This window comes from Mycteria americana, chromosome 3 (assembly GCF_035582795.1).
Source record: "Mycteria americana isolate JAX WOST 10 ecotype Jacksonville Zoo and Gardens chromosome 3, USCA_MyAme_1.0, whole genome shotgun sequence".
NCBI lineage: Eukaryota > Metazoa > Chordata > Aves > Ciconiiformes > Ciconiidae > Mycteria > Mycteria americana.
In genome coordinates, this window is record NC_134367.1 from 11158989 (window position 1) to 11167841 (window position 8853).

Genomic DNA, 8853 nt, shown 5'->3' on the forward strand with positions numbered 1-8853 from the left:
GCCTGTTCCTCCCCTACATCCTCCCAGCCAGGGATAACGCAGCACGTTATCCCAGGGGAACCAGACCGGGCGGCAGAGAGGACAACACAAACCTTCAGGTCAGACTCCTGCAGGAAACCAAGGGACGTGCGGCGTTCCCGCTGCTCAGCGGAGAAGCACGAGCTGAGCCTACACGGGGCCCGTTGCAGTGCCAAGCGCAGGGCTCTGTGTGGAGAGCCCTGCGCTTGGCACAGGGAGCACTAGAGGGACAGTGACATCCTCCCGCTGAGAAGTGACAGAGCAGCTCAGGTCACCTAAGCACACCCCCACACTCAGCACCCATCGCTGGCAGCCTCCACCATCCACCTGGGGAGCTCAGTAGCGAACAACAGGGCTATGGGGAGGGGGAAGAGGAGGGGCCAGGAGGTCCACCTGGACGTCCCCAGAGGACCTCTTCAGTGTCGTGGAGAGAAGAAGTGAGATTTGCACCCCTGAAGCAGCAGATCACTCCAGTGCCGGTCCAGGACAGTCTGCTCCCTGTCTCATTGCTTTGGGGACTGCAGGCACTTTGGGGCACAACTCCCATCACGGTGCCTGACTTCACACAGGGGCTCCAGCCTCAAGTACCATCTCTAGCTACTGCTCCCCAAGCACGTAAGAAATTATACTAAATATTGCAATGCTGGGTGGGAAAATGTCTGTTTTCTTTGGTTCATAATATGAAGATGCAAAAGACTACATCTCATTTGTACACTGAGTTAATCTTCCCCATTTCCTCCACTCCTTCACTTTGGTTTCCACCAAATCCTTTTTCTTCTTCTGTTTGGTAGCTCCAAAACTGAGCCCTCCCCAGCCGATGGCATTGTAGGCTGTGGGGTTGTCCCTGCTTCAACAAACTTCTGGTTCTTCCATCTCTTGGTCTGTCTCTCCCAGTGACTCCAAAAAGCCATCCAGGTTGACCCCCCTGCTCTGTTCTCATTTCTCCCTTCATCTCCTGACTGTTTCTTTGGGCGATGCGTTCACCACCAGGCAAAATCCCTGTGGTTTTTTCAACAAACCTCAAGACAGAACCCAAGTCTAAGCCAAAGCCACCCACACAAAATGCTGGGATAGTGTCCTGCACGGTGCAGATCTTCCCATGGAAAGGATGCTCAGCGTCCCGGGGGCAACATGCGTCCCAGGGCAGTGGCTTGAGAAAAGCCAGATAACGCATTGTAACCCTGGAGAATTGCTGCTCGGAGTAGTAACAAAGAAACAGCGTCATTACCAGGTCAAAGTAACCTGCTAATATCCAAAGAGCTTTTAGCGAATTAATTAGCTATAGCTAATGCCTTTCATGGCTGGATCACTACATCTGCCTAGGACATTTTCAGAGCAGACAGCCAAAGTTTTCGCCCTTTCCGCACTTTCTTTTCTATGTCCCCTTACAAAAGAAAGCAGGTATATTGTTTTTACATGTAGTCTTTGCTTTGCAAGCGTCATGATGTGGGTTATATATCTCCATTTCTGCTTGAAGCTGTACCAATACAAGACATCTCTGTGGCTGCTGATATGTCATGGGCATGGATCCAGGTATTCCCTGCAGGAGGGGCAGGGGAAGGAGATACATCCTTGTGGACAAGCCGAGCTGGTGGACTGATAACTCTGTTTTTCTTCTGCCCCAGGAGGACTGCGCTCCCCGCTGTCCTACCTGAGGGAATGTTGGAAAGGGAAAACTGAGTTTGTTTGCCAGTCTCTTCTAAGAAAACCCTCCTGGAGGAAACACTGTCCCACAAAGCATTTCCATGGGTCACGCTTTGCATGCATGATGCAAAGCATATTGAACTGCACAGTAATTGGGGCTCCAGGACATAAACTGCATCCACTGAAAATACAAGCATGTTTCTCCTGCACAGTTCAGGCATTGTATGGTGCAGTTACGCTGAGACAGTCTCTGGCAAAAGGTTTCATTTTTGAGGGGGCTTCTGCATATGTACAGCACCTAGCAAAATGCAAGTCCTAAATCCCAGCTACAGCTTCTCTGTTATGCACCAACCCATCATAAATAAATGCTAACTTTCTTCCACCAAAGCACCAAGCTATGGATAATTTACATCTAATTGCCCCTTTGCCATTATCCCATGTGTTTATCTGTTTGCACTCCCCTTGGACAGCGAAATGAAAAAGTCAGATTCACTTTGTGCTCAGTTACACAACTTGAGTCTTGAGTTTTACCCTGTGGGTTTCCAGCAAGCCCTGAGCTCAGCTGGGCAGGGTCCTGCATGCTCTGGGAGGCAGCTCCTGCTTCCCAAACAGCTTTGATCTCCAGACAAGACGAAGAGATGGGTTTTTAAAACTTACCTCTGGGGGTACCCAGCTCCAGCACGAAAGCATTTCATCTGGATTTCCAACATGGCAGGGGAATGGTTATGTTTCAAACACAGCAATGAATAATTCAGTTTTCATGAATCTGCCTGACTTCATAAGGACTCGTGCTGATTTAAGCCTGATAAGCTGTCTTCCTTTCTAACCACTACTGCTTTAAGCAAAAAAGCAACGGCCCTTATGAGAATCCCCTGTCCCAGGGCAGGGAGAGGTTGCTGCAGGGCAATAGTTGCAGCTCAAGAGAAGTCTCCCCGACGCTGTTCACCGGGCGGCTCTGGTGGGTGCTCGATCGCGGGTGCCTGGGGTACGGCTGAGGGGGCAGACGGGTGCAGGGGCCTGGGGAGGCCACTGCTGAGGAGGACAGGACTTGCTCCCATCTCGCTTCCAGCCACAGGATCGCCCTCTCCCGCGTACCAGAGCTGGCATTTGTCTGACCACGAGCAGAGCCGACTGATCTCACCCACCTGCCCCCAAAATCAGCTTTGCCGCTATTTCAGCGAATCGAACCGTGCCGTGGTACCACAGGGCGGGGGCCCTGGGGAAGCAGGGGGCTGCACCACCGAACAACTCCCTTGGCACGAGAGCGAGTCCCTCCCTCGGCCCCTCCGCACGCCCGAGCGCAGCTCCGCCGCCTGCCCCGCCCGGCCGCCTGCCGCAGGCGCAGCGCGGGGGCTGGCGCCGCCCGGCTCCCATCGGGCGGCTGCCACCGCCCCCTGCCGGCACCCGCTGCCCCTGCGCGGCCTCGCCTCGGCCGGCGGCTGCCCGGGGGTCGCCCCGCCCCAGCCGCCGGCTGCGGCAGCGGGGTCCTCACCCACGGCGTGCGGACACCAGCACGGGGGGCGGGCGCGCCCGCGTGTCCGAGCTAACGAAGCCGAGGTTTCGGCCCGAGGCTGTGCGATGCCCACCCCGCCCACCTCCCTCCCCGTCAGCCTCACCTCACCGTGGGTATTCCCAACCGCCCGACCCCTGCCCTTAGCCCGCGTTCAGCTCTCCTGAGAAAAGTGTTTTGGTGTTGCCTGAGGCGGTGTTTTGCATTGCAAATTTGAGGAATGGTGTTTTCTGCACGAAGTAAACTAAATGAGAGAGGAAAAACAGGCAGGGGGTTGCCGGGCGGGTTGGCAGCGCAGCCCTCGGGGCAGCAGGAGCAGGAAGGCTTGGCGCTGGGGGAGAGCAGGGTGAGACAACCCTTTGGGAAGGTGGTGAAGGCTGCGGGGGATTTTTTTAAGCACTGTTTCTGACCCCACAGTGCCTTGGAGTCCAGGCAGCACCAAGGGGATGAAAAGTCACCATATGCTTCCTCACCCACAGTCATGCTTGTGCCTGGTACATGGGGACCCTGACACGAACCCCCAGCAGGATCCAGTCCAAACTCTTCAGCTCACTCCAAGGGGCACAGCTCTTTGCCTCTCTGCAGGCATAGGGGATCGTAGGGACCTCAATCCTTGGGGTATTTTGCAGTGTCACCTGGACATGTTCAAATTGATGCTCCATATCCAACCTCCTCTGCACTGTCTCGCTGTGCACGAGGCATGGCTCCTGCCTGCAAGACATGGCCCTGATGGACTGGCATCCATCCAAGGACACCAAAGTGGTGGCTCGTCTGGATATGACTTACAGGAGTGGCCCTTCAACCAGAATGAAACCCTGCGTATTTTCTGCAGGCTCTACACACTTAATATGGAGTATAGGTAAAAGAGGCTGTTTGGCCTAGGGAGGAAGAAGCATTATTGGCATCATTTGCCCCTCCTGCTTCCTCTTCAGTAAGATGATTTCCATTTACTTTACAAACATGAATGAACTAAGCTTCACAGCAGCCCAGAAAGGCTTAGGTCTCATTAGCCTCCTTTTAAACAGGGTAGGATGCGAGTGGGAAGCTGAGCATGCAGAAAAGCCACAGCAAAGGGAGGAGGACAGCAGGACCAATACTCTGAGAGATCCCCGGGGCAGGTCTGAATCCCTAATTCAGGGACCGGGAGCAGTGGGTCTGTGGTGATGCCCCTTGTGCCAGGGCTCATACTTTCTGCTGAAAATCTGGGTTCATTCTGGAGCTGACTCTTCAGAGGAATCGTGACCCGTTGATGAAATATGGTAAGCACAGACTTAGCAACGGGAAAAGGCAAAATACTGAACTGTTGCTCTACTGTGTCTGTTAATGACACAGTTGTGCTGTGGGAAAAATAGATTATGCACTAAAAGGTAGGCCCAGATCACACAACAGAAAGGAAAGGAATCACTGCTGAACCAACAGCCTTATTCTGGCATTTCTCAACTCTGGCACATTTTATTGCTGCTTAGGTGTTGTCCATGTCTGGATTTTACACAGGTAATTCAGACATACAAGCCAAGACTTGTACATACAGGAATTCTCTTTCAATCTACTTCTCATTTTCCCTTTTCTCTGCTCCGCCATTGCCTGTCATCTCACTGTATGAAAACAAGGGCATAGTCCATGAAATTAAACAACAACAATTAACGACCAACCTTTAGAAGAAAAAGATGTTCATTTATCTGCCAGACACCCAAGCCATAGGGTTCACCGCCTCTGAGGACAAATTTGACATGGTAGCTTGATTCTAAAAGCAGATGAGCTATTTCACTACCTCTTAGTCTCGCTGCTAGTTCACAAACCTAAGACCACCCATTTATTGTATGACCCTGGGTCTGCATCCTTTTTTAGCAAAAATCATTCCTTGTTGAGGAATGAGTCACATACACAAAGACCCTGATGACATTCAACTAACCAGCCAATAAATGATGAAGTGCAAGATATAGCTCCCTCTAAACTGCTGGACTGTCATCCTGACGGGTAGATTTATGACAGCGTATCCAAAGTTTCTAATACTAGCACCAACTGTATAAAATAAGGGTTTGCCATTGCCTTCCACTGAGTCAGCTGAAGCTCTTAGAAGTGTGTACCCGACATAGCAAGCTAAGGCTACATCAGTGACTTGACATCTGGTGAGCAGGTGGTAATATGTGCCACAAGAGTTGAACCTGAGGCCAATGTTGCTCAGTATCTTTATGGGCAACCTGGATGATGTGACAAAATATGCTCTCAGCAAATTTGCGGGTGGTACTAAATTAGGGGGAGTGGCTGACATGCCAAATGGTGGAGCTTTGACCCAGAGGCACCTGGAGAAACTTGAGGATTAGGCCAGCAGATGCATCCTGCAGTTCAGCAATGAGAAGCATGAGTCCTGCATCTGGAGTGGAATAACCCCATGTGTCAGTACAGGCTGGGAACTGACCGGCTGAAAGGAGCTGGGGTTAGACATAGTAGCCTACGTTAGGAGAAGTACGGTCAGCAGATCAAGGGACATCAGTGTCCCTGTAGATTCGGCACCTGTGAGGGCACACTTAGAATGTTGCATCCAATTTTCTGACCCCTCCCAAGTTCAAAAGGGAAGCGGAGGAACTGGGGAGGGTCCAGGAGAAAGCTCCCAAGATGGTTAGAGGCCTAGAGCACGTCACCTACATGAAGAAGCTGAGGGAGTTGGGCTTGTTGAGTCTGGCAAAAAGAAGGATAAGAGGCAATCTAATAGCCTCTTGAAGGAGAGTTACAAAAATGAAGGAGCCAACCTCTTTGGCAGTAGCAGATGATACAGTGAAGGGCAACAGCCACAAGCTGTGGCTTGAGAGGTTCAGACTGGACTTTGGGAAAATTTCTTTGTCAGGAGAGCAGTGCAGAGAGATGGTGGGCTCTCCATCCTTGGTGTTTTCCAAGAGGTGGTGAGACAGTCACAGGTGACCTAATCTAGTGTGGGGAATAGTCCTGCTCCAAGCAAAGAGTTGGACTAGAGACCTCCAGAGGTCGGTGCCAACCCACACTTTAATGGTCTATGATTCCCAGAGTTGGCTGTATTTATTTCATCTCTGAAAACAGAAGCTCTACAATCCCCTCAGCATGATGACCTGGAGAGCAAGTCAGCGCTGCTGAGAGGCTCCAGAGAGGCCTTGATTACTCCCTATGTCCTAGGAAAGAGCAGGAGAGACTGAACACCAAACCCTCTGCACTGGCAGTGAACTGATAAGATAAACCCAGCCAATCCAAGCAGGTGAACTGTGTTTCTGCAACAGAGGAAAATTAAAATCATTATGGATTCTGTTCTGTCTCAAGCAAGGGAAAATTTCTCCTCAACCACAAATGATCACTTGAACTTGGGCATAGGAGCAAGGCTTATCAGAAAATCACCAAAGGAGGATTTCCTGTACCCTCTCACACACTGGACCATCCTTGACTGTCCCCCGGTGTAGCCCATCTCTGATGCCTCTGAGGAAGTCAGGAAAAGACCCAGAATACATTCAGCTTTGTGCACCAACGTAAAACTCCCAACTGGTGGTTGCAGGTTGCCAGCTGAAGCATGGGATTCAATTATACTCAGGGTCTGGAGGTGAAGTATAGATCTTATGATTACCTTGAGGGCAATGCTGATAGTCCGGTTTTCCTCAGAGCCCATGAAGGAAGGGGCTAAGCACAGGTCACAGGGATCTGGAGCTTCGGAGACAGACGGGACCAACATGATCTTACACACAATGTACACACGACCTGTCCACACAATGGCAGCTATGGAGCTCTGCCCACCATCATGTTTGTTACTGTGCTGTAGTAATCAACAGTAAGGACACGCTGCCTCTTCCTGACACTTCTACTGCAAATGTCTGATGAAGGAAAGAGAGATTCTGATTTGCATATGCTGGGGCTGAAAAGAGATAAGCAATCATTTTGAAAAATGAGTGTACACACATATAAGCACCCACGCATGTAGTTCAACCTTCCATTCAAGGAGAGATGAGCCTGATGCTGATTGTTTATGTTCATGCAGTAAAATTTCTAGGGAATCGTTTTTCTTGGATGAAAAACAGAAACAACCATGTCAACTCACTTCATTTTAATGTCCATTTTATTGTAATTATCTTGCCATTCTCTGAGCTTTCAGCATCTCATTTTGGCATTGTAAACACCTGTGCTTGCAAACCCTAGGCAACATAAATAAAAAGAACATCTTGTTACAATAATATCTATAGAAAACGAGATTGGTGCAAAATATGATACTTGCAGCTTTTCAGCTCCCCTATATCCATACATGAACCAATAACTTATAAATGCTACTTATCCAAAGTGTTAAGTCTTTTTGTGTTCATTATTATTGTTCATATGCCACAGGTGCACAGAGAGAAAGGATGGGCTACATGGTAAGATGCTTGACTGGACCTTGGGAGAAACAGTCACATTTTCCACACATTTCCTCTGTGACTTTGAGCAAGCCACTTAATCTTTTCATCTTCTCATCATCTGTAGTATACTACACCCATAATATCAAACAGTGGCAATAATCCTGTTCCACAAGAGTTATGTGCAGACAATACCAACCCTGATTGTACTTGGGTACGCAAGGATAGGTGGCTAAAGCCACAAATATTGTGCGTGTCTAGCCTTTAAATAAGCCCTTCAATTCCCACTTTTTGGATATGGACTGTAGATCTTCAAAAGAGCACAGTCCCATGCGGTAGGCTCCATAAATATGTGTGGGAAACAGAGATTGTTTCCAAAAAATTATAATCAGAGAAATAACATTATCCTCATTTTTAGGTAAGCAGCTGAGATACAGCTCCTTTAAGAAGCTTGCCTGACATCAGATGAAGAGCCTAGGGCAGTGGTGGGAAGTTAACCTAGAGCTCCTGAACTCATCAGTCCTTTAAGTACACACTCTCCATCAGGGTATACAGGGAGGGAAGACAAGGTGGCATCCCAAGAATTTTGCATTGTCGTAGGATTCAGGAGGGAAAACTGTTCCTTCATTGGTCTTTGTTGACAACTCCAGTGAAAAGGAGTGGAAGGAAATCCCCCCTAAACACTGTTTAAGCTAAGGATTTAGAAGATAAGCAGCAACTGGCTGATCCCATTATCATACCTAACACTTGGAAAAAAAGACTGTTGTTGCATCTCTGTAGCTGCTGGTATCACCACTCAGAGGAACACAAGGGGTGGCATTGCAGAATGAGATTGTAATCAGATACACAGCTCTGAGATGGGCTGGAAGAGGCCTGGAGGATCAAGTGACCCTGTTCCAGGAATGCAGTGTTAGGTACAGATCTGCAGAAGAAATGCTGATAGAAAGTTGACCTGAGTAACATTCGCTACTTTGAGACACAACAAGACATTTTAGGGACTAACACCTACACCTTTTTAGCCTATGACAGGACAGGTCCCATCCAGGAACAATCTGGACAAATGGAAAGAAAACAGCATAGAACAAGAGAAAAAGGGTTGAGCCTCAGGGTAATGGGAAACAACAGTGACTGCAGTGTGTTAGGTGTGGGTGAGAGCACAGCCCATGACTTTTTTGTGCTGTGCCTTTAGAATCATGGAAATTGGTGGAAATGGCAGTGGTGGGAAATGTATGAGAACTGAGATCTCACCACCTTCCTGCACGCTGCTCCAAGGTTGCACTGCCCTCATGGTGAAGAAATTTTCCTGAAGTCCAGCCTGAACATCTCAAGCCACAGCTT